Source organism: Bidens hawaiensis, unplaced genomic scaffold (genome assembly GCF_021521415.1).
Source record: "Bidens hawaiensis isolate Kalapana, Puna unplaced genomic scaffold, B.hawaiensis_p1.1 tig00018407_1, whole genome shotgun sequence".
Classification (NCBI taxonomy): domain Eukaryota; kingdom Viridiplantae; phylum Streptophyta; class Magnoliopsida; order Asterales; family Asteraceae; genus Bidens; species Bidens hawaiensis.
In genome coordinates, this window is record NW_027492775.1 from 442,757 (window position 1) to 449,407 (window position 6,651).

Below are 6,651 nucleotides of genomic sequence, written 5' to 3' on the forward strand. Positions count from 1 at the left end.
TCCCAGTTCTGTGGTAACGAATTCACCAGCTTGTTGTTGATCTCGACAGAGGTGAGATTTATATTTGTGGACCTAATCTCCGTGATTAACGAGATAAACCGATGAAGCTATTTTTCAAGAGACTCTCCCAAAACATAGATGAACATATTGAATTGTTGTCTCAAGAGATCTTGCCTACTTCTTCTCATGTCCTCATTACCCTCAAAAACTTCAATGAGAGCCTCCCAGAGTCCTTTGGCAGAGTTCAACTCTCTAAATCCCAAGGCAATTTCAAAAGAAAAGTGCCATGGTCAAGATAGCTAGAGCCTTCTCATCTTTCTCAACAATTTCAAAGTCCGCATTCGTATACAACTCAATTGGCTTTGTTTCAACCTCTTCGGAGCCTTCTCTTTGGTAGGTAATAGCCTGAGAACCTCTGACAATGCTTCTCTACATTTTTGCATCCTTTGCTATCACGTACTTCCCAAATCTGAACTTCCACTCAGCAAACCCTTTTGATGTCAGCAAACGAGGCACACGAGTGGTAGTCCCCATGATGGAATCAAGTTCTTGATGGAGTGTTGCATTTGAGGACATACCGACACCTGATTGATCCATAATATCCTTAACCGAAAGCTTGATGGAGAGACCAAAAACAGCAAATTTCGTCCAACAACACAGAATATTGACCGAAAATTGTCAACAATATCCGAAGACACTAGAAGTTGCCCAAGAACGATGAAATCACCCTGAGAACGACGAATTCACCCTGAGAACTTGCGAATCCTCCCGAAAACCTTGAATGCTGACCGTGAACCTTGAAATCTTTCCAAGAACTTCAAAATCAATCAGAGAACTAAGAATAGTTCAAGATATGGCAAATCTTGAATATTTAACTAAATCCCGAGAATGATGGGATTTAAATTAAATAAGAGATATACCAAAATCTACTCCAAACAAAGCTTTCACCAGCCGAAGAACCCGAAGAACACTCTTCTTCGAGATCCAAACACCTTCAACACAATATACCTTCTTCAATCAATGACAGAATCCTTGATATCACCAATAACCGAGCCTAGAATAGGTCTATAGGCTCTTATACAATTGTAAGTCCCATGACGGATCTTTCAATGTGATATCAATATACTAGATGATTAGGCAGAAACTAATCACCAAGCCGATTATATAAAACAACCAAGAACACACGTAAAACAAAGAAGAAGCTTTAAAACACACGTATATTATACGTCGGGTGCTTAAGCCCTTAATCACTTGCACAGTTGAATGACAATGAATGAACAACCCCATATCGTTTAACATAAGTTCTATATATATCCTACCAACTAGGCCCAAACCAAACTAAAGCCCACCGAGATCAACAGATCTCAACTTACATACAAAATCCCAACTTTGCCAAAACCAAACCCAAAACTACAAGCATAAACCACAAAATACGACCAAACCGTTTTGGGGACATATTCGTATATCATACTATATATATATATATATATATATATATATATATATATATATCAAAAATAGCAAACGTGTAATTGTGTGTGATTAATCAAATATACTTGTTATATGCTTACTTGTTTATGTGCATTCATTTGACATATCCCCTTGTGGAGGGTTCTCATTGACCAACGACTGATTCGCTTGGCAACGGTCTTATCAATATTCGCTCATGGTTGATTTACCGGTGCCCGATTCGCTTGGAAATGGTTTAATCGACAACTTATTTGCTCATTGTTTGATTTCATTACCGCATTTATTACGTTGTTCTTATTTCTCTTATTTATTATATTAATATTATTTTTGCAAAACTGGTGGTAAACTCACTCAACATGAATTGACAAACTCTGTTTTCTACGCATATACAGGTTGCTTGAAGTTGAAGTATGTACACTTAGAAAGACCTTAGGGTTATAATGAAGATAAACATGGATTTAAACTTGTTATATTTATTTACTTGAATAGCTTTGTTGTATTTGGATATTGTGTGTATTCTTTGAATAAAATAGGGAAAATCTCATAGAATAGTAACCAATTTTCAAAAGTGTTCCAATTAGGTCACCGATGCATATTTTTCCCCAAATCGGGTCATTAAATCTTCAAATCAAGTCTCACCGATTTTTGTGTACGTCAAGAAAGAAATGGATGATATGATGTGGGTGTCGGAATTTGTAATATATGTAGTTAAATTTAAAAATTGTAAAAAAACGTTAATTATATTAAAATTTTAAAAAAATAAATAAAATTCACGACGCCACTCAACGTCAACTTCAAAAAAAAGATAAAAAGATTTCCTATGTGAAACAGAAAAGAAATTGGCTAAAAAAACATGTTAAAACTTTTAATTTAATCAAACACGAAAGTTGAGTTACCTAATTGGAACACTTTTTAAAGTTAAGTGACCTAATTGGAACACTTTTGAAAGTTGGTTACTATTCTATGAAGTTGCCCCAATAAAATAATTAACTAGATATTGTCACTTATATTCATGATAGTATCTTCGAGCTGTGAGCAATCGGATCACGCCCCGGCATTTCCGCCTTAGGTTGGGGTGTGAGCAATCGAGCCGTGGTAAACATAATCGGCTAAACGGTTAAATTTCCAAATTGTGTTTTTAAATTATTTTAAATGCTTAGTTGGGTGAAAACTCCATGTAAATCTATGGGCACTCCAACTATCCATTTTTGGGTTGGAACGTATCGTCCGGGGTGGTTCCCGAGATACACCAACTACTTATATTTGATTCGTTGATTCGATATTTAGTTGGGTCGGTTAAATGCCGTGTAACACTCATGGTCCGAACAACTCCATTGATTTGATAATTCGTTGATTTGTTGGGTCAGTTAAATGCCATGTACACGCTCAAGGGCTGAACAACTCAATTGTTTATTACACATTATTTGAATTGGGCCATCAAAATGCCATGGAACGCTCATGGGAGAGGCCAAATTCACACACTTTATGTTTTTTTATTTAGTTGGGCCATTCAAATTGCCATGTGACATGAGGTCGAAGACTCACTCAAAAATAAACCAATTACAACTAAATAGATAGCGGTAAATGGGTATCGAACACGAGGAGTTTGTGGAAAATGTGTTAACAAGTAGCTTTAACAGAAAATAGAATAAACTACAATTGTAAAAAAGTAAATTCAGATTTGATTGTTTGATTTTTAGATTAACTAAAATAAAATAAAACACTTGCAAAACAATTATTGAGATTTGTAAACAAATTAAACGAAAGCGATCATCTTAGATTTCAGGTTTAAAACAACACTAATGTTCATGCTTACTAGAAAGAACCACCTAGACATAGTTCATGTTTGTTTACTTGTTTGTGATAAAAGGGAACTAAGTATTTGGATTAACAAAATGCAAGGTTGTTACCCGATAATCAATTGACTAATGTTTAACCCTAATTCTTCCCATGATATCTCAATTGCCAATGATACCAAGAACGTATGGTTTAAATCATGATCAAACACAAGCAACAATTTACAAACAATTACTCAAACACCATAACAACTTGCAAACATTGCAAAGTCATTATTCTAGAAATCAAAGCATAACATAGTGTATCAATTAAACCCTTCATCCAAGATGATCATCAAGAGGAATTCGCCACTCATGGTTTGAGAAATCATCATAATATCAATTGTATGCAAAATCAAATGAATTAAAATGCACTAAACAATGATTACCAATCACAATATATTGTTCTTCACTCCCAGAAATCGTCCTCTAATGTTTCTTGATGAAAAGATAATTAAAAGATTAGCCAAAACGGCCAATTAAAGTCACAAGACAATTGTTGTTACGACATGGATCGTGGTCCATGGTGCAGACCGTTCCCATATAACCCACGGTACGGTGGGTTCTGCCAAAGTTACTTCAGGTGGACCGTGGTCTACGGTGCAGACCGTGGGCCACGGTGGAGCTTGCTTCCGTCTTTTGTTTTCAGCATATCTCTCTCGTTCTAGCTCCATTTTCTTCACCGTTTTCGCCTATGTTCTCGTAACGCCAATCTGTAGCTTTTCAAACCTGCAATCACACAATATAATGTAGTATTCCAATTCCTTGAAATTAAACATAAACACATGCGATTTAGTTAGAATTACTACACTTAAGGGTGGCTCTATGATCCACGCGTCACATCCTCACACTTACACGTTGCTTGCCCTCAAGCAACATTTGAAACCACAATTGCTTTCAAAACACACCACCAAACATACCACAAGCCCGGTTCGGTCAAGGTCCCTAATCATACCCTATTCCTTGTATCTCATATAAATTATAGCCATACTTCACAATTTCAACACAGTTATATAATTAAATCTCTAGCCAAACCTAACATGTTTCTTTAATTTATCTCATGCAATATCCATACACAATTATACCTCAATCCGGTGCCTTAATCACAATTATCAATACTCGGACACATGTGCAATCCTACTATAATAAGCTCATTCAACTGTCAAACCTCCACCTACAATTGCTTTAGTAATTGTGCAAATCAAGAGGTCTTATCTTGGGTTGTAATGAGGCCAAAGGTTTAGGTACGGAATGGGAATTTTGAAAGTAGCGCATGTGATAAGATTCGACCAAATTATTACATACAACTACACAAAATGCTATAACATTTCTAACTAACATACTGATTTTTTTTTCTTTCTTTTTTTTTTTCAACATTGCAAACAAAAGCAAAATAACAACTTACTATTTCTTCATACTTCTTCAATAAAGCAATAATTACATATCATACCTATTAACTAGGCCGGATCTTTTGATGAATAAATATGTCAAGGTAATCGATAATCAATAAGCACTAGGTTCAAAATTGGGTATCTAAAGACCAAACCCCCGCCCCTCTCATTGCCCACGCTCATATTTGTAATGTATGAGGCCCAACCCCCAAGACCCACACTCTCACTCATCCCAGACGAGGCTTGTCCTAATTGCCTCTATCCTTTTTGCACGCATACCAAGCTAAGGTCTCGGAAAGCAATCATTGCACGAGTTCTAACAAGGAATGTCACATTGTCTATCTCACTACTGTATGAACCCCAATTCTCAAATTACTCCTATTACATGAGATAACTAACTCAAAACATGTCACCTTTAGCAAGAAATTTAACAGAACTCGTACCCAACAGCTAAGCCATAATCATACAAAGGAACCTGACCATGATATGGGACCAAGACTTTACCCTTCCTATCTTACCACTTTTCTGGTGTTTTTCTTTCAATTGTTCCCTCTTTTTTTTTTTTTTTTTTTTTTTAATTTTTAATTTTTTTTTAAATTTTATGAAAATTTTCCCATCCCCACACTTGGGATACATTATCCCCAACGTATGGTTTTTAAGAATTAAAAACACACAAAACATAACATAAAAACACCAATATAAAAAACAAAGAGCACCATGGTATGATGAAGTCCAATCAGTAGTAGGGCAGTTGTGACGGCTCGAAAATGGAGGTTATAAAGTTCGAAAATTCACCAAAGTTGAAAGCTCCACTTCCGCCGCTGCTGCCTTCTCCTGATGATGGTGGTGGTGCCATCGACTGCATCGGGTCCACCCACATGGAGTGATGCAATGGAGGCTCGGGGTATCGCACAGAGCCGTCATATGGAGGTAAAGATGTGTAATCCACCCTTGGTGGATCTAGAACGACCTCTTCACCTGCATGCCATTGCTCGTGCATTCCCCTATTTCGGTCATCCATATACCGCATGTTTGATTCGTGCTCCCTCGCATAGGCGTGAGCACGGTTCCACATCTCGTTATGGTCATGCTTCTCTTTCTCTGCCCGTTCATGATAAGCCCCCATGAAAGTTTGGTGGTCGAAAAGGGCTCGAGACTCCTCCGACCAATTATCGAAATTGGAGGGCCGATGCCTCTCCACCACCTCATTTATCGAACCCATGTAGGCCTAATTGTCTCCATATGAAGCATATCCCGTAGAATAGTCCCAACCCCTTTGTTGGGATCCACTACCACCCGCATTCTCATAACCACCAACCACCTCCATGTCTTCATCGTCACTTCCTTCCTCCATTATTTCCTCCCGGTCTTCACCCGCTTCTTGTTCAACATCCTCCCTTAACACTCTCCATTTCTCATTACTGATCTTCAACTAATGGTATCTTTCCCTCTTTGTATATATCCAACCTGGCACCAACGCATCCAACTTATGTTCCGTAAATACCTTCTTCAACCCAACTACGCCTGTTGGAATGGCGCCATGCAACTTCATTATCGCCTTGATCAATCGGCAGTGAGGGATTAACTTTCTCTTGTTGCTCTCTCTACTCGTCCATATGTTAACATGGCTAAGTAACGAAAGGAAATTCGCGGCTTGCCAGTCATCAATGCGGCCAAAACCGGCATATAACTGTTTCTCACAACTGAAATGTCGCTCCGACGGGGTACCACATTGGACAAACATATTGTCATCAACAATTGCGCTTCAATCCTCAACTCCTTTCTTTTAAAGTTCGACCCTGTACCTCTACCCCCTTTCAATACCGACGATAATATATTATACCATTGCGGACTTTTGTCAGGATGGTCAAACAGATCTCTGACCGATGGATATACATACGAATTAGATGGCTTGCTGTCGAACCGAGCAATTTGATTGAGTGTTTCAAAAGACA